This window comes from Schistocerca piceifrons, chromosome 6 (assembly GCF_021461385.2).
Source record: "Schistocerca piceifrons isolate TAMUIC-IGC-003096 chromosome 6, iqSchPice1.1, whole genome shotgun sequence".
Classification (NCBI taxonomy): Eukaryota; Metazoa; Arthropoda; class Insecta; order Orthoptera; family Acrididae; genus Schistocerca; species Schistocerca piceifrons.
In genome coordinates this window covers 505,421,710-505,446,669 of record NC_060143.1, presented here as the reverse complement: position 1 = coordinate 505,446,669, position 24,960 = coordinate 505,421,710, and positions in this window count along the sequence as shown.

The window sequence follows — 24,960 nt, the reverse complement described above, 5'->3', positions numbered from 1 at the left end:
TCTAATCTATATTTTATTCCGTGACATCAATCAAGATAGCGTTGTGACCGAGGTGATTAAACTGTTTGTTGAACTTTTGCTGAATTGCTATCAGGGAATGATTCGGTGTTTCCCTGTATTGTGTTACCAAACCGTTACTGGTCACGATGGTTTCCCATTCCCCATTATGCTTCCTTGGCAACTTGTCACATACGCGTGTCGTGCTTAATCTGAGGATGAAAAGCATTACACATGGCGCGTAAGGGCAAATCCTTTTTCACTGGTTCAGAACAGTCAGTTGCAATCACTTCTTCAACATACTGCCTGCAGTACTGACTGTGTCTGTTTGGGTTCGTTTGGGTCCTCTGTCGTTTCACAAGGCAGTGGTGGGGCGCGGTATTTTAGAGTACTTGCTTCGGTCCCATTGTAATTATGTTCCCCGTCCGGGTGCAGATCCTCTCCCACTCTTCTGATCCCGTCACGCGGGATGCCTTGATTGTACAGATCGCACGTTTTCACCACCTTGTGTGCACATGATGTACCCGTCTGAGATTTTTCATTTTCTGTGAATTCATGTGGCAATGATCAGGATGCTAAGTCGGATTTCTGTGGGCATTTTATCAAAAGTGTTGATTTCGATTGTTTTGTATGGTTTCCTGCCGCTACTCCAGCCGCAGTGGTTAGTTGGTTGCTGTTGTTTAGTATTCACCTTCCGACGAAATCGCAGGGACGGTAAACCAAAAGAACGCGTGACATTAGTGGCATTCAACCAAATGATTTGGCACGGCAATGAATGAGGAATTTAGGGAGGCATGGTAACTGTAAATAACTCATTTTCTGGTTTGCCTTGGAAGTTGTACTACCGAAGTTCATCGAGGACGTGACACTGCTTCGGACATGTCATGGAGGTTGTAGAGGACAGACCTTTGCTCACGCTCACTCCCTGAGAGTCACGGCGAACTCAAATCCAGTAGTAATTATATAACACCGTCCACTGGTAGATCGCTCAGGTTGACGTCCGCCCTCTAGCGACAAGTACTGCACTGCGAAATTGCTGTGATGGAACAGTATTCAGCTGTTTGCTCCTATTTCTTGTACACTTACATCGTGTGCTGCAAATACAACTTCTGAGAACCGTTTTTAACTTGTGAATAGTATTCAACACGTTAAGTTCGAGAAGGAAACAAACAATGCAAAAGATGTATGATAGAAAATTTTAAAGCCTGTGGAGTGAGAAGCATGGCTTAATTAACAAAAGCAATAAAACTGTGTTCATTTAAAGCTCCAGGACTGAGGTATGTAGAACATCGCCTGCCAAACGGCGCTATGAAAGAAACGACAAATCTCTTTCTCAACAAAAGGCAAGGAGAAGCAAAAGACTTTCACTGCATGTGGTATTAAAGACATGAATAGGCAGTCGCCATCTTATGATTAAGTATGTTCTCAAGGACTGTCATACCAACGCTGCATATTACCAGGCTGCAAATACCATTGCCCAGCATGATAAATCCTCTTGCGGCGGGGGATCTTTGAAGGAAGCTTGTGCCCCATAAATTTTTCAAGACTTTGAAAATAAAATTAATATAATTGTGAGCATCAAACATACTGATCTAGAACACAATAAAAGACGGAATACTATAACTGGCGGAGAATGTAAAACAACAACAACATCAACACAAATGGCGATAAGTCCTGTTCTTATACTTCACTGAATATTGACGGAAGTATAGATGTAACAAAATGTGCCTCTCTAGCTGTGTTTGCTCCATATTGTGTTGTAAATGACGTGAAAGAACAATTGATTGCAATAATAACATTTCCAGCAACTGGTAGGGACACAGATATTTCTAAGGCTGTTAAAAATTCGCATCATGAAAAAGAAACAGACTGAAGAAAAGTTCTTTCTGTAACAACTGGTGATGTTTTCAAAATTGTGGACAAAAGAATGGTGTCATTAGGTTTTTCCACACACACACTGTACATTCTTTTCTTGAACTTCGCTGTGCCGTATGTCAACAAGCCTTGTACGCAACTTCGCTTTCTCTTCCTTTGATATTCGACGCAGTGGCAAGCTTCTAATAAATGTAAGTTCTAAAGGTTGTTACATGTATTCAACGCAGTGCTCAATGGCTTACAGATGTATAATAATGTTCCCTAGTTGACCCCGGCAGTGTACGTTAGAAGTTTGCGTAACGAAAAACAACTATAACAGATCTTCATCGCGCTTTCGAGGCTGAACTACAACATTTCAAAAACGATATTGTTTCCAAAAACAACACGTAACTCCAACATTTGAAAAAAATTGCCATCGATTTGAAACTACACGAAAAGACATCCAAGAGAAGTAACTGTGGAATTTTTCTCGCCAAAACACTCGAAAACTTTTCATCGAGTTTTACTGAGCTCAAAGACTTGTCAGAAACTGTAATATTCATTATATATCCTGATGTGACTTCCCTGGATGAACTGATCTTATTTAAATTTGATTGATTGGAAACTGAAAAAATTTTAATGTAGCTGACAGATTTCAAGTTAATTCAGTATGGGCTGAAAAATTTAATGAAACAAGAAAAGAATTAGAAGTAAACAAATTAGAAAGGGTATCAGGCAATATGTGCAGAAATGCCGACATTAAAATTGTGGAAACCAGAAATTCAATTCAGACACAGATAGCTGTCTGAACAAGCTGGCGTTTGCTGTTATGTTCATCCCCCTAAGCCTGTTAATCGTTATTTTATGAAATGAATATTATGAATGGCTCGCTTCGAAGCCGGCTGCCAATAATTCGCGTTCACCTCGCATTCTACTGTAAAAGTTACGTAGTATGAACCTAATAAAAATTACTCGGCATTGAATTCACTACAGTATGTATCACATAAGTTTTACTTTCACTTAGATAAAATATAGATTTTTATTTTTATGACTGCTGTATACGAGCTCTAATCTTAAAATTCGAATGCATTCGTGGGCTATCATAAGTATAAAAATGCACAAAGTAAGCAAGAAGAAAAGGATAATATGCGGTATCAATTTAGTTATACGTTTTGTTAGATGGTACGTCGTTGGAGTATTAAACATTCCTCGGTAAAAATGAGACGTAGATGTACACAGGTTCGCCATCCCTGCGCCGTGTTCTCGCATTGTGTACGGAGGTGCCCTAGGTGACCGCAATGCGCTCTGGTTTGCGGCATCCTATGGTATAAAACGAGCTTCTTCTGACCAAGAATGTCAAGCCAAGAGAGGATGAGGCTGCAAAGTCCATATGCACCGCTCTCACACCGCTGTTTACATTAACAATCTAATCCACTGCTATTTGTCATTAGCAATCTGTAGCACTGACCGATATGGTTCTACTGACTTTTGTGGCATTTCGTTAAGAATTTGAAAACAAAGTTCATAATTTCGAAGGGTACTTCAATGTGGGGAAATGTAAATTTACAATTTTCGCCATAATCCATCCTGAATTCCACTGCTCTGATGAATTCAGAAAGTTTAGGATGACATGCATATGTTTTCATTAATGTAATTCAACGAAACATCATCGATATGGGCTTTCGGAGCCAATTCGTGCTACCTTGATGACTCCACAACACGAAGATTTACGCCTCGCCTTGGCCCATGAACGCCAACATCGAACTGTTGATGACTGGAAACAAGTGGTGTGGTCGGTCGAGTCTATTTTCAAATTGTATCGAGTGGATGGACGTGTACAGGTACGGAGACCACTTCATGAATCGAAGCCCCCTGCATGTCACCGGGAGACTGTTCAAGTGGATGCAGACCCTGTAACTGTGTGGAGTGAGTGGAATTGGAGTAAAAAAAAATGTTCAAATGTCTGTGAAATCTTATGGGACTTAACTGCTAAGGTCATCAGTCCCTAAGCTTACGCACTACTTAACCTAAATTATCGTAAGGACAAACACACACACCCATGCCCGAGGGAGGAATGGAACCTCCGCCGGGAATTGGAGTCATATAGGATCCCTGATACGCCTACATACGACTCTGACAGGTGATACACACGTAAGCATACTTTCTGTACATCTGCATCCATTCACGTCCATTGTGCATTCCGATGGACTTGTGGAATTCCAGCTGAACAATGCGACACCCCAAACGTCCGTAATTTCTACAGAGTGGCTCCACAAACATTCTTCTGAGTTTAAACACTTCTTTTGGCCACCAATCTGCTCAGACATCATCATTATTGAGCACATCTTGGAGGCCTTGCAATGTGCTGTTCAGAAGAGATTTCCATCCCCTCGTACTCTTACGGATTTATGGACAACCGTGAAGGATTCATGGTGATGGTTCACTCCAGCACTACTTCAGACATAGTCGAGTCCATACGACGTCGTGATGCGGCACTTCTGCGTGTTCCCGTGGGGGGGGGTTATAACTTGTTGGGCATGTGTACCAGTTTCTTTGGACCTTCAGCGTATATTCGACTTGAAATGGGAGTTATCTCCCCTGCAAAACCTGCGCAGACTGAGGCTAAGATTCCATCTGTACCTGGGGCACTGTTTAATTTTATCAACTTCAAAGTTCAGTCTCAACACGTCGATCTTTTTGTAATCTGTTCCTATGAACTTACTTGTTTTGACTGGGAATCTGGTTACATTCTTTTTTAATATTATTTTTTGCTTATTACATTAGTAGTTCAACTTTGCCTAAGTCGTATGGTCTCCAATGACTGTGTGGAATGTGATCTATTTCCAACTAGTGCATGAATCGTGCATCATCCCTCATGAACCATATTATAAGAGTTTGTATTCTTCGCATTGGAACAGGGAGACATTGCTACTACGTTGCCATCACACAGAAGGTGGGGACAGTTCTAAATGTGATTCCTCTGTGCAGAGATGTTCCGGTTTTTCCGGTGCTTGCTGCTGTGCTGCGGGGTCCGCAAGGAGGCGGTGGCAGAGAGGGAGGCCGTCAGCGCTGACTCACCGCCCGGCAGCACCAAGGTGAGTGACGCCGCCGCACGTGGCTCCTGGCAGCTAGGGCACAGCAGCCAGGCTTCCCAGCAGCAGCCGGAATGATTTTAGCAAGACCTGCTCGACGATTTACTGTAAATGATGCTTGACCTTCCCAATCTTACATAGCGAAACTCTGCTACTTCCTCGTCACTGCCATTAGAATGTATCCCTCTGTATCAGTATTATCAGCTTCAGTCAACTATGTATCACCAGAGATTTGTGTCTGAATCCTTGTGTTTGAACAGGGTGGCGCAAAGAGAATGCATTATTTTCAAACTAGTATGACTCATCTAGTATAAAATATGTTTAGACCAAGCCAGCATGTAAGTTACTCTATCAGATTTGCGTTTATTTTTTAAAGATAACATTGGAAACATGTCGTCCTTCTTCCTGCATTCACATTAATAGTGTTTTTCTAAAGTTCTGCATAATTTTTGTGACATTCTGTGAAACAGCAGCATTTTGTTCATGTATTGCAAACTTCAGACCGATGACTGAATGAGGTCTTGCAGAAATAAGCTTTGCATTTCAAATGACACCGTAAGAAGAAGAAGCAAGCGACATAAATGATGAGCATATACCCAGCGAACATCGCCAAAGCGTGACATCAATTATTGAGGAAATATTTTTCGAATAATTGTGATGGTTTCATATGCTGTGTGGGATGTGGCTCCATCTTCTTGTAACGAATTATCTGTCAAGTTAATACCTCATGTTGTGGCAGCAAAAAAATCTGCAGGATTGCAACACAACGCTCATAATTTACTGTTACTTAATCGCCACCTTCTTCAAAAAAATAAATTTTAATAGCCATAACTTGGGAAACTTCTTGCCACACTGTCATTTCAGCACTGTACAATGGTTTATGATGCAGTTGTTTTTGGTTGTAGACAAGATATATGCACATTATGCTTATAATGAATACACTATCTCTCTTCGTAAGTGGAAAGCACAATTACTAGGTGCATCCCATGTCCTCTGTCTGAAGCCATTAAGTCGAATAAGTAGAAGGGTCTTGTTTTAGTGCCAATAGCCATACAGTCTTAAATTTTTGGCTGTGGCATGATGGAGCTCTTGTTTCGATTGCTTTACAGTACAACTCATTCATCATCAACCACCTACGACAAAAAAGTTACAGCAACAAACAATATGACAGAGCGTAATAAGAGAAATGCAATACTGAAAATAAAATTATACCAGATATTTGTTAAACTAAAGGCACTTCGAAAACTACAGGAAAGGAGAAGTTTACTTACTGCTAATTATAATGAAATCAGCCACTCAGAAACTGTAATATTTGCTGTAAATATTGTATATATGTCTTGGAGCACATACGAAGACTTTTAAAGACACTGTCACAATTTATGACACCTTTCACAGACGACAATAGGACCCGTGTTGCAGCAGTCTTCCCCATTCTGAAGGGACGAGATCGTTTCTACCGCTGCGTGAGGTGGAGCCACGGAGACGCACTGGACTCGTGTTCTGAGAACGAGGGTTGCAGTCGTCGTCGCGATACTCGTATTTGTGTTTTCCTTCAGTTCCGAAAATGGCTTAAAAGCGAATGCTTGCATAGTTTCTTGGAAAGGGCATGGCAGATTCTCTTTCCTATCCTCTCTGTTCCGAGATTCTGAACCGTCTCTAATGATCCGACTGTTGACGGCATGTTGAACTCTCATCTTCTTTCTTTCCTTGCTACCTTTCATTTTAGTGGGATGTGGCGTTGTGTCGCTCAGTTTTTGACTCGTTGGCATTGTACTCTATAGCAATTGTGTTCTTTCGAAGTGTTCCCAACGGACAGAATATTCCATCGCCTGTCGGGCGTGCATCAGGGGTACTATTATCTCTTATTCGGATATTTGGGCGATTACGCTACAGCGATAGTGAAGATGAGTCGCTTGCAAAATATAAGCCAATCGAACAATACTGTGTAGTGAACGCACGTACATCAGACGCAATGGGCGTTTACTCCACCTCATTCTGTGAAGTTGTTTAAACTGTTCCAGCGACTGACCTGGAAGATGGCCTTTCGATAATAGGCACAAATATCGGAAAAACATCTAATATTGTCCAGAATGCACGTCAGAAAGATGACGAAATACGATGTGTAGCTTTGTAAAGTGCCCAATTTTTACTTCTGAACAGTTATAACAAGTTTCCAGTATATACATGACTTTAAAAAATTTAATCACATCTTTTTGAGCACAGTATGCTTTTGCCGACAACTGCGTCATCTGCAGCAAGTCTGGCGTTCTTGTAACTAAATTCTGCCAGCTAATTGCTAGGATGCGTAGACAGGAAGGGGACCTAAACATAGCCCGGTGCCACCACTGAGTTACCTGAAGTACATCAGTCAGTGACACTCCAGCGAAACTAACACGCTGTATCCTCCTCACCAAGAAATCCTCAATACAGTTACAAATTGCGTTCGATATCCGTTATGATTTTATTTTCTACAATACGCATATATATGGTGATGAGACAGAGGCCATACAAAAGTAAGAAAATACACCGACTCCTTAACTCTCTTCATCCATAACTTTCAGATGGTCATAAGAGGAATATTGCGAAAGGAGTGTCATATGAGCAATGTTAACAAAATCCATGTTAGTTGGCATCGTTGCGATTTAACCCAGAATACACCATCTCTTCCGAGCAACGTCAGCACAGTAACTATAGTGGCAGCTTCAACGATCAACTGTAAACACTATGCGTGCTTATGACCAGTCAGTTGTCAATGGGCAGCATTAACTAGTAGGACTGCGACAGTAAAGTGAGAAGAAAGTTATGTCATAAGTTGCAGTGGAACTAGACCACTAAAAATCAAGTGCTGAAGACACTCTTCAAAAATTGTGTATACTAGTCTCACACCATTTAGGCAGTGTGGACCATTTCTGTAGTAATGGAATCTTTTATTTTATCGTCTGTAGACTACATACGTCCTCAGAATTGAAAAATGTTTAGTGACAGTGTCTTCATAGCCAATCATTGATAGGAAGGGTAGAAACTGTTGCCTAATGTAGCTACGAGGTGTGGCTAGAAAAAAAACCGGACTAGTACTGTTGAAACAATAAAACGAATGCAATAAGTCTAAAAGTCGCGTAGCCTGTCACGTGACTCTCGCTCCGCCTACTGCTCGAGTTTCATCTCTCTCCTGCACTCAGTCTGCCCGTGGCGTCTGTTTTAAGTAGTTGACGTTTTGTCTGTGCGTCGGAAAATGTTGAATGTACAGAAAGAACAGCGTGTTAACATCAAATTTTGTTTCAAACTAGGAAAATCTGCAAGTGAAACGTTTGTAATGTTACAAAAAGTGTACGGCGATGATTGTTTATCGCGAACACAAGTGTTTGAGTGGTTTAAACGATTTAAAGATGGCCGCGAAGACACCAGTGATGACACTCGCACTGGCAGACCATTGTCAGCAAAAACTCATGCAAACATTGAAAAAATCCGTAAACTTGTTCGACAAGATCGCCGTTTAACAATCAGAGCAGTGTCTGAGTTAACAGGAGTTGACAAGGAAAGTGTTAGGCCGATTCTTCATGAAAGTTTCAACATGAACAAAGTGTGTTCAAAAATGGTTCCAAAGTGTCTCACAATTGAACAGAAGGAACGCCGATGAATGATTTGTTCTGATATCCTGGAAAACATTGAAAGTGATCCCACCTTCTTACAAAATGTTATTACTTGCGATGAATCGTGGTTTTTTACTTACGATCCCGAAACTAAACGCCAATCGATGCATTGGAAAACTCCTGGTTCTCCATGACAAAAAAAAGCACGAATGTCAAAATCGAAATTCAAGGCAATGATGATTGTTTTATTTTGACAGCAAAGGGATTGCGTACATTGATTGGGTACCAGAGGGACAAACAGTGAATCAGCATTACGTGAGCGAGTACGGAGAAAACGGAACGATTTGTGGAGAAAAAAGTCATGGATCCTTCACCAAGACAATGCCCCAGCTCACAGTGCGTTGTCAGTGAAAATGTTTTTGGCAAAACACAACATTCCCATCTTAGATCATACACCCTACTCACCTGATTTGGCCCCCTGTGACTTTTTTCTTTTCCCTAAAGTCAAGTCAGCTTTGAAAGGAACTAGATTTGAGACTGTTGAAGCAGTAAAAGAAAAAGCGACGGAAGTAATATATGGACTTACCGAAAATGATCTGCAGCATTGCTATGAACAGTGGAAAATTCGTATGGAGCGGTGTAGAGACCGAGGAGGAGAGTACATTGAAGGAGATAACATGGGATTGTAAATAATTGTAAATAAATGTTTTTTCCAGCATCAGTCCGGTTTTTTTCTAGCCACACCTCGTATTTCACCCAACGGCGAATCATGTCAACAAAAACCTCTAGTTTACATCATACGTACTAATGTAAAGCAAATCCTCTTAATTTCGTAATGTCCCTTTTGTAGCAAAAATGGCATATCTTCCCACTCCAATAAATAATTTATATGTAAACACCAACGGATCATTAGACCTGTGTAGTATTATTAGGTAAACTGAAGACTGTCTATCATTTTGCCGACAGGTGGAGAAGGAAGATGAGGTGATCTTGATCACATATATCGACGACGGTCGTCAGCCTGTCAAGACTACATGGTTTCCAGGAGAGGTGGGTTTCACAGATACAGTAACTAAAGCAGTAGCCCGCACGAGTTAAGCCTTTTACATTTGTTTCAGAATAACAACCCTCAGTTACACTGATATACGGGTAGTGTCATTCATCTACCACTGATAATTCGCTCCCTCCCGTTCCTATCATGTTTCCGTGTAACGTACAATAGATTTGTCGCCAAGTTTCTAATTTTCCAAAATGCAGTGAGTTACATAGATTCCCCATATCCCAGCACAACAAAAGGTCGAGCCTCAGAGTGGTCATTTAGAACTGTAGCTACTTATATCACTTGTTTATTTCAAGCTCTGTCTTTAAATTATCGTTGATTACGTAACTTGTAGAATGTAGGTATCTTGACAGAGTGTAAAATACATAACCGAGACAATGATACTTGCCTGTCTAACCACGTCCTCATGAATCTTTAGTTGTAGGAAGACCAGCGTCACAACATATATTCTAATCTAGATTACGTTCACTGCACGAAGTATGTTGAGTACTTTTTCTAAGTAGCCAGAGCACGTCCTTGGGCACATGAAGATTTTAAAACTACTGCAAACGACGATAACGTGGGCTACTTGTTAATTAGCTGTAGTTATTTCACTAATTGCTTCACTAGTCCATGCTTCGTAAACTATATTTCCGACGCTCTAGAATACTATATACAGTGTTTCTATAGCAATGTATTCCCCATCGAACTTCGAATTTCTATTTTATTTGCTACCGTCAGTGTAGGGTATTATACTTCACACATATAGAAATTAAATTCTGCAAACATTGTACAAATTGTATTTAAAATTGCAAATAATCGCAGGAGTTTGAGAACTCTGCTATAATGGACGAGCGTCGATACATCCCTAATCAGAACATCTTAGCAATCCATAGATTGAGCTAAAATTCATAGTGGTAGTTTGGGTGACATTTATATGTGAAAAAAGTTACGGTATCTCTTGGGTTATGGCTTGTAGGCAACAAACGCACAGCTAAGGGAAAATTCGCGCTAACCACATCTTCTGTATTACATCTCGAAAGGAATTGTGGGAGCTACTGCAAAGAATGACCATTTCACTCAACTATGACGTCGTAGCAACAGATAATTCTCGTTCACGCCACGCACACAATTTGAAATGACCTTTCCATAGTTTTGATATTCCACTTTTTACAATATGGTGATATTTATTGTAGTGATATAATAGCGATTTATGAGTAAGCATCGATGTAACATCAAACTTCCGTAGTTTGTAGCTAAACTCAGAAATCCTCATCGTTTTGCCGACAGGTGGAGATGGAAACTGACATCATGACAGCCGCTTATATGGAGGATACTGAGATGGGTCGTGAGTCTGTCAAGGATACAGATTGTTCGGCAGAGGTGAGTTTCGAAGCCCCAGTAACTTTGGTTCAAAGTAATAACCCGTATACTGTAGTTTAAACTAACCATTAAGAGGTTCATCTTAGCTTCAAGCTTCTGTTAGTTATTATCGAATAACAAGCTTCTATGAGGATGACAGATGTTATAGTCGATACTTGTAGTTTCATTCAGCAACCATTGAGGATTTGTCCCTCCTCTACTTGTTACGTTTCTGAGTAACGTAGATGGTCAACTACTTTCTTGCTGTCCCAAAGGTAGTATGTTGGACAGATTCCCCAAACCCCTGCAGCAGTAGTCGAGCCTGAATCATGTTATTTAGAAATGTATACTAGATGTAAATGTCATAGATATATATAGCTAACTGAAAAATTTGCAGTGATAATGTCACCTGCATTGATTATCGGAAAGACGTGTGTCATCTATTGCCAATCCTTGTTATTTCACTCAAGCATGTCGTCCCAGCGACAGACACTCGTTCACACCACACGTATAACGTGAAGCGACATACTGTATTCACAATTTCTATATGTAATTTTTAGAGGTATCATGAAACGTGTTACAACGTGTATTTTGTGTAAACATCGACCCACCATTAAAATTGCGTAATGCGAAGGTAAATTGAATTTTTTTTATCATTTTGGCAACAGGTGGAGAAAGAAGATGAAGCGATGTCTACCACTGCTGTGGAGGATACGGAGAAGAGTGTGGATTCGGTGGAGACTAGAATCGGTTCAGAAGAGGTGCGTTTCACGGGTATACTTACATTGGTTCAAAACAATAGCCCGTGTATTGTAGCTTTACACCATTGTCAGCTATTTTGTAACAACAACACTCAAGAACAATGATAAACGTTTCAGTCCATACTGGTAGCATCCTTCAGCAATCGCTGACGAACGGCCCCTACTTCTTCCGTTACATTTCAGAGTCACTTATGTGGGTCGAATGGTTAGCTATTTTCCCATATGTAATGTGTTCGATAGAGTCCCGAAAATCACGTACAGCAAGGGACCAAACTTGAGTGATGTCATTTCGAAATTCAGCCTAAATACATACAGCTAATTGAAAAACATGTAGTGATAGCGTCATCTCCACTAATTATCGCAAAAGAAGTCTGGCAACTATTTCCAAGCCTCACTGTTTCACTGAACTGCGTTGTCCCAGCAACACTTACCTCTCGTTTACACCACACATACAATGTGAAGCAACCTTTACGTAATTTCATCATGTCTTGTTTCGTGGTTTCATGATATTTGTTACAATGCTGTTACTTGTGATCATAGATGCATCATTAAACTTACATAACAAGTAAGGAAAACTCATGACGTTTTATCATTCTGCCGGCAGGTAGAAGACGAACCTGATGTGATACCAGTCACTGTCACGGAAGATATGGAGATGTGTCTGGAATCAGTCAAGACCACAGTTTGTTCAGCAGAGGTGAGTTACGCAGACATAGTAACTTTGATTTAAAGCAGTACCATGTATGTTGTAGTTTAAACTGACCCTTACCAGGTTGGTCGTTGTTTCAAGTTTCTGTCACTTGCAGGACAGCATGTCTGAAATGTATCGATAAAAGTTTCAGTCCATATTAATAGCTTCATTGAGCAACTATTAAGGATTGGTTCCCTACTATTCCTGTTGTGTTTGTGAGAAACGTAAATGAGCCGCCCAGTTCCGAATCTGCAAAATTTTAATGTGTAAGGTGTTGGATATATTCTCCAAATCTACGTCCAGCAAGAGATCGAGCCTGTGCGATGTCATTTAGAACTGTGGCTCTATGACTGCAAATTAAATTTGGTTGAGTATCTTGTGAAGTGGATTATGTAATACAAACACCACAGTGGCATTTGCCTGTCCAAGGAAACGCATTTATTCAAATCGTGATCATATTCAGTACACCTAGTGTGTCCCGAGGACTTTTTCTGAATCTCAAACACACGTCCACTGGCACATGGGGATTTTACAACTAGTATTCATATGTTTAATATCTGTGGTCCTTTCACTACTTGCTGACCAGTCTAGAAGCTAGGTTATAATCATTCCGTCTCAGTGAATTAATATGTATAGTGATTGTAATTTCCAGTGGCATCCAGTATGTTGTTTCGTGGCGGACGATCACCCCGCCGACCTGCCACATGTAGTAGCCAACACGTACTCACACTTAGCTCTCCCCCGCATCGACAACCCCCTCTCCACCCACCCCACTAGCGGATCGCTGTTGGATGTGTCTGCTTTACTACCTCGACCTACTCTCAGATTTTTCTGTTTGTGCTGTGTGTCTGCCTAGCTGAATGAATATCTTGTATGGACCCGACACATTTGTCTTCATGTTTAAAAGAGGAGGTCTCTTCTTATTATGTTGTTGCTTCAGTATCTGTCTCCAAAGTGATGTTAAATTGGAAGCTACATCATTTCGATAAACATGTAGAGCTATGGGTACTTACCTCTTATGGTCAAATGCCTTTGCATTGTTACCAATTATTCCAATGTGTCACAGATCGTATTCTGGAGACTGATTGAGTAACGTTAAGAGCTTTCTATTATGGATATCAAATGTTAGGTCCAGGCATTTGCGTTGAGTGTTAAATCGAGTGGAGCTGAGAACCATGTAGCACCGAGTGGTTTTTTCTACCACTGTACAGACTTTGTTTTACTGTCCTCTACCACATCTTTCCAGAACAGTACGAAAGTGCGTTGGGACGTAAACTTACGGTATTTTAGGCTTTGGGTACTTGATCTTGCACCACATGCCGTTCAGTTCTCTAACCAAAATAGTTTAGGGAGGCGTCAATATGTTACATATAATCGGATAATGAATATTATCTTTTCTTGATGAGCTCTTGGTGTATGATTTGATAGCAGATCAAGGCCTATTTGTAGGGCTTGAAGGCTCACAGTTTAGGTGCCGGATTACGAATCTAAAGGCTTGATGTTTGATATCAGGTCAGTGCGAAGATTTTTATTCGTCACAGGTCACTTCTATCACCTCTGTTAATGTTTGTTAATATGAAAGAATGCTGTGTCCTTCCATTGTTCAGAGTCTTGTTAAATAACAAGTAGCCTTAATATCTGCCAGGTTGTAGGTCAGTGGAAAGTTTGAAGGAAGGCATAGCATCCCCAGTAGGATGATGCCTGGTACAGCATAGTTGTGTTCAAATCAGTGTTTTCACTGACGATAGCTTTATCTTTAAATCCCTTCAGCTGTGAATAATTGCAGATGATAGTAGTCTCGAAGGTCTTCTGGGTAGGGATGACAGCGAAAGCGCGATTTCGTCAGAGGTATCAATTTAGCAGATACTGTCATCATTCCTGTTCCGCAAGCTTTTATCTTTACGTCGTATGTCACACTAACCAGGCGATTACAGTACTCAAATCAATTTATATTCCTCTCTTATTTCAGTATTTTCTTAAGCGCGTTGTGGTTTGTAAGCTAGTTCTTTTCCGATATCCCGTAAATTTGTGGCGGCCAAATTTCATATTTGTTTGAGATATAAACCACATTTCTCTTAGAGATCTTAGCAACTGTTTATTTCTCTATTGGTGTTCGAGGACATGCATTAATAGGTAAAAAAACAACTTCAGAAATCTGTATTGGAAAGAATTCCTGTCGAAGCACTGTTTAACGTCTGTCATACGGAGCTCTGTTATGAATGAAGCTCGCCGAATAGGTTTCTTAATTCAGAACATTCTCTGAGTCTTACTTGTATCACAATGGTGACACGTAATTTTGTATAAAACTTGTGCAATTTTTTGAGATATAAACCACATTTCTCTTAGAGCTTCTTAGCAACTGTTTATTTCTCTATTGGTGTTCGAGGACACGCATAAATAGGTAAAAAAACAACTTCAGAAATCTGTATTGGAAAGAATTCCTGTCGAAGCACTGTTTAACGTCTGTCATACGGAGCTCTGTTATGAATGAAGCTCGCCGAATAGGTTTCTTAATTCAGAACATTCTCTGAGTCTTACTTGTATCACAATGGTGACACGTAATTTTGTATAAAACTTGTGCAATTTTTATCACAAAAAATACATTTTCCTATTGATTAGCTGTAGCTGTTATTTCTCTTACTGGCAGATGGCAGCACCAGAAGCTGCGGCATCGCTGGACGTGGACCCTGATGCGGCGTCCAGCACAGCCGCCGACACCTGTGCTCGACTGCCGCTGGACTGGGGGAACGGTCTGATTGTTGTTACAGGCCCGCCCAAGACACGGGCGTTTTCAAGAAGCCCATAAAGCCAGTTCTTGTTTACGTTAAAGAAGTTATGGTTTGTGTTCAGTTTGCGTTCTGTTTGTTAAAATGTTAAAAAGCTTGTTCAGTTTTTTCTTGTTGTTTGCGTTCACAAGATTGAATTAATTAAATAATTTTGTTCATCTTCTTTGCTCTTTTACTGCCTTTGTTGGTACGTAAATATCACATCGTAAAGGTACAACTAAATCAGAAACGTATTACCATACAGATTACTAGTTGGTAAGATTTCTGGCCTTATGTCTCCCTTCAGATTATAAATATGAAGGGAGACATAAGGCCAGAATTCTATCAACCTATCAAGCTTGGCTGTCAAGCATTTGGGAAGAATTCAAAAGTATTCAGATCAAAAATGCCAGTAAATCTGAAGAAAGCAGTATTTGATCAATGCATGCTTCCTGTGATGACGTATGGCTGCGAGACATGGACACTGAACTCATTTACAAAAGGGAAACTTGTGACAGCACAGAGAGCCATGGAGAGATCAATGCTGCGCTATACAAGAAAGGACAGGAAAAGGGCAGATGACATCCGGTCTGTGACGAAGGTTAATGACATCTTACAGAGAGTAGGTTCCTTGAAATGGCAGTGGGCTGGCGACGTCGAAAGAAGAAAAGACAACAGATGGACGAAGCTAGTACTAGAGTGGAGTCCAAGAGAGCACCGGAGGCCAAGAGGAAGACCACCAGACAGATGGGACAAAGACATCAAGAAGATCGCTGGTAACACCTGGCAGAGAAGACTTCTGAAAGCCTACCTGAATCCACGACTCGAAGAGGCCACATAATCTAATGATTGAATTGGCTGACGATGATGATGATGAACAAAAAATATTATATGAACATAGGTCCACAAATGCCTCGTTAGGGAGGTATGGGCACTGAAAGGAACTATGATTCTGCAAAACTGATGTGCACAACGTGAACCTATAAACAATACAACTGAACCGTAGCGTGAATTTCTTGAAAACAATGTTACAGAATAATACAGTTATATTACACATTTTTACATAATGTTTATTTACTTTGCATTTAGTACATAATGCATTACAACATGCATGTTACATGTATTCAGTTGAAAAGGACCTACCATGTCTTTTACAAACGCCCTTAACATTTATCGCACAGATATTGTACAGTTCACAGAACAGGTTCGAATATGCCACCATGAACGTCAATGCACTTCTGCGCTCTAGCGATAATATGTTGGGTTGCTTGTTCCAATGCCTTAGGTTGGTCCATAATCAATTCAGCAGCGTCTACGATGCGACGAAGCAGTTCATCTCGTGTATTTACCATCACTTTGTGCACGTATTATTGCATCCAACCCCATAAACTGAAATCTAAAAGTGTATGGTCAGGTGATCTTGGAGGCCTGTTAATAAAACCGCCACGGCCAATCCAGCGATGAGGGTTGATGAGGCTGAGATCTTCCCTCACACGTAAGGTAATATGTGGAGGGGGACCGACATGTTGAAACTACATTCTACTTCGCTTGGATAAAAAAAGAACGTCTTCCAATAGTCCATTAAATTTCGGGCATGCAGCCGCGCAAATAAACTTTCCTCCACTGACATTTCGGCCGCCTATCGTCAGGCCATCCTGAGAGTGAGTCACAAAACTGACGACAAGATACCAAGCGCAGCCATGCTCCACCGCGGCGGTACTGCGCATGCGGGTCAAAGATGCTGGTCGGCGGCAAAGACATACGCTTACACATACGCCGCCTGTGGCGAAGGCGTACAGACTTTCGATTCGCTTTAACGATATATGATCGGCGGCGGTGACACCATGACGACTTCTCTGCAGTTTAATTCCCCCAAGAGCCGGATTCCATGCTTTGTTCAAATTAAAACCATTTATTAAATTATTAGCTAATCTAATATCTATAGCTTCCTTGAAGACAGATTTCCAAAGGGAAGAGGTGGATGTTTAAATCTTCACATAACTGTAATTCAATACAATGTTCAGCTATAGCTGACTTGTCTGTCTGTAATAAGAGTGTCTATCTTCGATACTCCACACACCTCTCATGAACGGTGCGTGTTGTTTGACCTATGCACGATTTCTCACAATTTCCGCAAGGAATCTGATACACACCAGCTTTAGGAAGCTGTAAAGCGTCCTTCACAGAGACGAGTAAAGCTGCAATCTTCGTGAGGGGCCGGAAGATCACCTTAACACAGTGTTTCCCAAGAATACGGCCTATCTTTGAGGAAAGAGCACCCACACAGGGCAAAAACGCACTAGATCTGAAGGAATTACTATCATCTTCCCCATCACATACCTGAATTTGAGGTTTTGCAACGAATACGTACGAATTTATTGCGGAGAGAATCCATTCGATTTAAAGTTGCTCTTGAGGTATGTGAGCTCTTCTTGCAAATTGTCTTTATCGGATATACAGTACATCCGATGCACTAAGGTCTTAAGGACACCTATAGTATGTGAAGGGTGATAGCAGCTACTGGCATGAAGATATAGATACTTGTGTGTTGGTTGCCGATATACGGCATGTTCTAGTGTGCCATCACCTTTACGGCGAACAACATTTAAAAGTGGCGGCAGCAGTTTTTTTCTCTTTCCATAATAAATTTAATGCTGGCATGGATGGAATTCAAATGCTCAAGAAATCGATGTAATTCATCCATCCCATGGGGACATACCACGAATGTGCCGTCCACGTACCTCCAGAAGACCGTTGGTTCAAAACCTGCTGAGTCCACTTCGTTCTCCTCGAAGTCTTCCATGAATAATTTAGCTACCAGAGGGGACTTCACATGGCAACACCATCAATTTGCTCATAAAATTCACCATTAAACTGAAACTAAGATGATAAAAGCACATGTTCAAATAAGGCCGTAAAGTTCTTATCAGAATGTTAGCCAATAAGAGATAAAGAGTCCTTTAAAGGTACCACATCCTTACTATTTAGCCAGTCATTGCTAAGTCTCTGAATAAAGTCCAAAGAATTACGAATGTGGTGACTACATTTTCCTACCACTGGTTTTAATACGGAGACTAAATATTTGGCAGAAAAATACGTTGGTGAACCAATAGTGCTCGTTATAGGTCTCATACACAAGTCCTCTAGACGCTCATCCTTACCCGCCTTGTGAACTTTAGGAAGACCATAAAAATATCGGTGCTACTGCACCTCGTACTTTTAAACTTCTTATGAGTTCTTCCGGCACTGATGTAGCGTTCAGCAAGGCAACCGTAGTTATTGTCACCTTGTTAGTAGGATATTTGTTAAACTTCCGGTATGGACCACAGCTAAGTAGACCACATATCTTTTCCTTGTAGACTTTCTGAGGCAAAAGAAAGGTAGCACGCAGAACGACTGTATCAATATCCTCACGCAGCTTTCGCATCGTGCATCTTTTTTTCTTGGAAACATTGGTTCTTTGCGGATGATGCTTTGTAATTGCTTGACCGGTTACTCGTCTGACTTCTTCAGCAGAATCCTCTGATAGTGCTCGGACAGTTTCTTCATTGGAACTGGGGGAATATGAATCGGAAAAGTCTTTGGAGTAGGGGCAAAATGTAGCCCTTTACTTAAGACAGACAACGTAGCTTCGTCCAGATCCTTACCCATCAAATTTATGACAGGGCGTTGAATAACAGAGTCCACCTGAGAAGGCTGGTCCAAATGGCTGCCTGGAATAATTATATGTAAAATGTCGTATTAAGATGTATTCTATGCTGTCGGCGCAGTAGAAACGGAAATAATGAACAAAGTGTCTATAAACCATCGTGTCACATAGATATTTAGAATGAATCTAATATACCTGCGTTACCACAGAATTGCCTTAGTAGATGACATTTAATACCTGGCCATCAGTTTTGATGCTACACAAATACGAAACAGCATAAAAAAGTTAACTTAAAAACTTAAATATAGTCTGATTGTGCCTGTGATATTACCAAAAGGGGTCTACATCCTTGGTTTTCATTCAACAATGAATAGCACTTAAGCTTAACCTTAGGCATAGTCTCACAGTGGCCGTGACATTACACAAATACACGCATCAGCCTGAAATTTAATCAAGCAATGAAAATCAATTTTTTTAATTGAGTGTAAGGCTTTTACATGATTTGTGTCTTTTGCAGTTCCATTTTCTTGTCTCTTTAGGCTTGATACCTGGGTCTTAATTCAGAGAATCTAAACCCACCTACAATATTGGCAATCACACCTTACTAAAGACTATCTATACAATTTTAGCTTCTTTAGAATATTACAGTTACCATTTATCATTACTATCATACATAAACAAATTTCATCATTAACTTAGGAAACAATAACAGTTAAATGTAACGTCTAGTTGACTGCATCGGTATGTCTGAACCAATTATGCAGTAGAATATCCCTTCCTGTACACAAAGAGGTACAAGAGATGAAGATATTTAGCAATGAGAATTCCCTTGGACATGACAAGCATAATTACAACAACATCCAGAGATGAACAATTGCTTAGTCTAGGTACTAATGCAAATTATCCCCAAGTACACAATAGAAGTGTCAACAAAAATATGTTAATGGCCACATATGACATTACTAGATATCATCAGTGCTTTCTTCATTATGACGTTCACCATTATCATGGAAACGAGAAATACCAAAATGTTGAAAAAACAGCATGATAGATCAACACTTGCAACAGAAAACCTTATCTAAAGAAGATTAACTCAAACACATAGAAATAAGGCTAATCAAATACTTTCGAAATCAGATGAATACTTGGAGACTAAAATTTCGGTTGCACTACTTTAGGTACGTCAAAATGACATGCTACTGTGGTGACGTCCAATTTATACCATTATAACTAATGCAAAAGATGGGTACACACAATCCCTCATCACTCCCTCTTTATCTGTTCACATTAAATACAGTATGTATTCATTTCAACTGAGTAACAATTTTCAGTTCGCTATCGTCAACATCTTCACTCATTGTTTCACTGTAGTTACTGAAGGTTTCAGTTACTTAAAAATTTATAAATACTAACACATCTGAAAAAGTATAAGGTACGTATTACTACACAAAGAGCTCACGACACTTGTGTAACACAATATAGCGTAATAATTCTCTCCTCACTATTTTTTTAAATGAAATATCATTTTTAACTAACCAGTAACGTTGAATGGTGATGTTTTCCTGATCCTTTTACTTACTTCCCTATCAGATCTTTGTCTTGATCTTTAGGTATGTTTCTGAGAGAGGATCTAATAAAATTAGTAACAGCAACACTCTCCATCTTCATAATACTAAGAAGGATCGGCTGGAAATCCTCCTGGGGGTCATATTTTAACCCTAACAGAGATCTCAAAGTGCATAATTAACAATGTTGGTCATTCCTATAATGTAAACTATCTTGAAGCAGAAATGTTGAAGATACAATGCAAACTTGGCCAAATGATGGCTGCGCAACAGCCCATAGTCAAGTTTGGATCTCAAGGATGAAACGTCTCGACAAGAACCCGATTGTAATTTCAAATTTCGTTTGTGCCTCTGGATCCCGTCTCAAGTAATTTTCTTACTTGTCAATGCGCTCAAGAGTCCCATGTCCAAGATAGTCAAATTTATGAATATTTTGTAGAAATTGATGAATCCTAAAAAGCACAGTTCTCTTTCCTTGTCTTGGGTGCTGGGAAGTCACTAATGGAATTTGCTGTTTCTTGCTTGACTAAATTCTCTGATGCCATAACAATGTGGCCTAGAAACCTTACCTGCTTCAATGCAGATTCTCAGTTTCTGAAGTCAACTGTCACCCTCTATCCTTCAAAATCACTGTTTCTCAATTCAACTGTCACCCCCTATCCTTCAAAAACACAGTTTGGCTCAAATGGCTCTGAGCACTATGGGACTTAACATCTGTGGTCATCAGTCCCCTAGAACTTAGAACTACTTAAACCTAACTAACCTAAGGACATCACACACATCCATGCCCGAGGCAGGATTCGAACCTGCGACCGTAGCAGTCGCGCAGTTCCGGACTGAGCACCTTAACCGCGAGACCACTGCGGCAGGCAAAAACCCAGTTTCTCAAGTCAACTGTCACCCCCTATCCTTCAAAAACACCCATCAGCCTACCCAGCCCCCTATCATTCTTCCGACACTTTTCTGCAGTTAAAAAGTAATAAACGTACATTGTGAACCACTTCATAGATCCAAAAAAAAAAACAAAAAAACACTACGAAAGCCTCTAAAAATGCTCCCAAACTATCATGCAGGATGATGGGTAACGAAGCAGCAACCAAAACATTAGAGTGATGTACACTTCATGTGTTGTGGATTGGCAGGAGTCCAACCCACTAATGATAGAGGAAGCTGAAAGGCACGCGTTTAAGCTCACGCAGGCTGGCGTGAGTTCTGGAACAGGACAAGGAAATTAGAACTTAGAAAAACGGACGCAGATGGTATAATACTTAACTTTAATCCATTAATGTTGAAAGTAGCTCTTGTCTGTACATTATTTAGAATATCAATAGCAACTGATAATGGCGCCTTGCTAGGTTGTAGCAAATGACGTAGCTGAAGGCTATGCTAACTATCGTCTCGGCAAATGAGAGCGTATTTTGTACGTGAACCATCGCTAGCAAAGTCGGCTGCACAACTGGGGCGAGTGCTAGGAAGTCTCAATAGACCTGCCGTGTGGCGGCGCTCGGTCTGCAATCACTAATAGTGGCAACACGAGGGTCCGACGTATACTAATGGACCGCGGCCGATTTAAAGGCTACCACCTAGCATGTGTGGTGTCTGGCGGTGACACCACATCATGCATGAGTGATGCAATCCTATCAGATGTAGTTAGGCCCTGAACAACCTGATATATCTGGAATAACTTTTCTAGTGTCAATGCTTTTTGGAATAATTACTATATTATTTTGTCTTGCATCTAACACTAGTCTAACGTCCCCTCTTTTCGCACAACCAGCACTGAATTATTATAAGAGTTAATCATTGGCCTCATTACTCCTTGTTGTAATATTTCCTCAGTTTGATCTCTAACTGTCTCATTGAAAATTATTCTTATTGAATACGGCTGAACAAATAACTTTAACCTAATATGAAAATGCCTTAGTAGTACTTGGATACTCAGAGGACACAAAAAAATTTGTACGAATTGGTTTTCACTAATTTGTCGGTGTCTTCTATATATTCAACCTTATTCTGATTTTCTTGCCTGACTCTAAGACCCTTGTTATAGTCTAGTAATAGAAAGGCACTAGATGTAATCTCTTTAAGAACAGACTTCCACTCAAAAAATATGCATGGCTGAATAAAAAATTCAAAGTTGTTACATACTTTTCCGTAATAACACATTCAAATAAACTAACTTCAGTGTCAATCCACTATACTCCAACAACACTTCACCATGACCAAGGTCATTTACATACCGATACATGGACAAGATGCATACATCTAACATTCGATCAACTTCTTGGTTTGTCACATTCACGATATTTGCAAGAAACCTTTAGCCCTGACACAAAAATTCGACAAACGCCAGTTACGTTACATCAAGATTCTTTCCCGGGTTTCCCCTTTCACTGGAAAGGAAGGGTTAACCAAAACCTAACATGTTACACATTTGAAACGCAGATTGACTCAGCACAGTCACAGCATCAAGTGTGTAAGTCAAAAAAATCCCATTGATGTCTACCTGAAAGTAAACAGTTACTTAGAGCCACGCAGGACGTATTGGAAGCTTCTGGCGATGGAGGGAGAAAGTTCTGATTCCATCTATCTGTCAAGGATTCATCTTTTGCTAGTCATAAGGTTGCTTTCCGCGCGACAGATACCGTATGGGCAACAAAGTTCTGCGAATACAATCTAGCTTAGGGGCCTTCCTTATTTAAGTTCACATCCCTTCCGCTTCCACAGCTTCCGCGCCACCGCCTCGGCCGTGAATACACCGGCCAATAGAGTCCCTCGCGGCCATCATAAATACTGCCGCACCTCGACCACTCAGTCACCTCCCCTCTCTCTGCCCCCTTCTCTCCGCCAAGTCCTTTTGCATTTCCCTCATCTCCCTCCTCTCATTCCCTCTCGCATCTGCCCTGCCCCTCCCCCCTTTATTAGTCCTCTCCCTCCTTGGTTCCCCCCTTTTCGTTTTTTTCCTTCCTCCCTCCTTGTTGTTCCCCCTCCTCCAGGCCCCCCCCCCCCATTTGCCTTTGGCTCGGGAGTGTCATCTTTGTGCCACCGTTTTTGTACAGTGTTTTACAGTGAGTGTTTTACATTGAGTGTTCCGTGTTGTGTTTATTTGGGAAGTGTTGTGAACGGCCATCATACTGTCGCTGGGTGTGCTTTTTATCTCTTGCGAACAGAAACCAGACTGTCGCTGTGTGTTTTTCATTGTGTGCGTACTATGTTACTTGTCTGATTCCTGTGTCTTTTATTAACATTGCCAACCCCTTTTGCTTTCTGTTTTAACTTTCCGCATTTTTCCGCCATTTTACACTTTATGTCACCGTTTTATCGCCTGTTTTTCTTGTTTCTTTTCTTCTTCCGTTTTTTAAAATAAAAGTCTGTAGGCTGTAGAGCGGCGTACTAAGCTGCTGCCAGCCCATCCCCTTCAGGGGGAATTGAAAATCAAGAAAGGAATAAAAAAAAAGACCGCTCAGTCAGAAGTGTATTTTGTCTGATAGCGTTCGTTGCTTTCTACACCGTACTACTGTCTACTCGTTGACGACTTCAATTTGCGATTTGTTTTTCTCTTTGGTCTCTATTTGGACTGTGGGACATACTTCAAATTTTGACAGGCTTATGATGAACGTTCATTGCACTTCATTGTTGCGTAGATTCCTATTGACTTGCTCTTGCGGTGTCGGGTCCGCCATTCACTCATCCTGTTGCTCGACTGCAGCGTTGCTGTCAGTCCTGACCAGTGGTGGTATTCCTGAATTGCATCGTCATCGTTTCTCTTCTGTTTCTCTGATACGTGCACTAGTATCCGGCTGCTTGTGGACGCAGAAGTGGGAATGTAAAAATACAAGATAGCAGTGGTGAAAAATGAAATAAATGTAATATGGTGGGGATTTTAAAAATACATGTTGACAGAACTAGTCCATTTGTGCTTCTTACCTCCACCCTGTCACCCTCATCCATTTCCCCCTTCCTCCTCCTGACTAGTCAGTCTCAGTATAGCAATGAATTAAGACAATTACTTGAAGATACCGAAAAAATACTTAAGGTTTCATTGAATTGACCCGACATTAAGAGAAAGGCCACATTTGCTAAATTATGTGCCTATGGGTCGGGTAAACACACATACACACACACACAAACACACACATAGCATAGTACTCCGTCTCTGAAAGTACTACACTGCGTTGACAAGAAATTTCTACTCACATGACTGCACAATATATTTTCCACATCTATATCACCTCTCTTTTTCTCTTTCGCCCTCTACCCGTCATTAAATTTTATCTTAAATTACGTGCAATATGTCTTCTTCTGCCTCAGTTTCATTTCTATTATTAAAGCTCCACAATAAATTTGTTACCTGTCTCTGCCTCTCTCTCTCTCTCTCTCTCTCTCTCTCTCTCCCTCTCTCTGTCTCTCTCTCTCTCTCCCTCCCTTTCCCTCTCTCTCTCTCTCTCCTCTCTCTCTCCCCCCCTCCCTCTCTCTCTCTCTCTCTCTCTCTCTCTCTCCCTCCCTCTTTCGCTCTCACACACCCATACACACACACACAAAGCATACACATTCTCTACCTACCTACCTATCCACATCTCTCTCGTGATTAAATT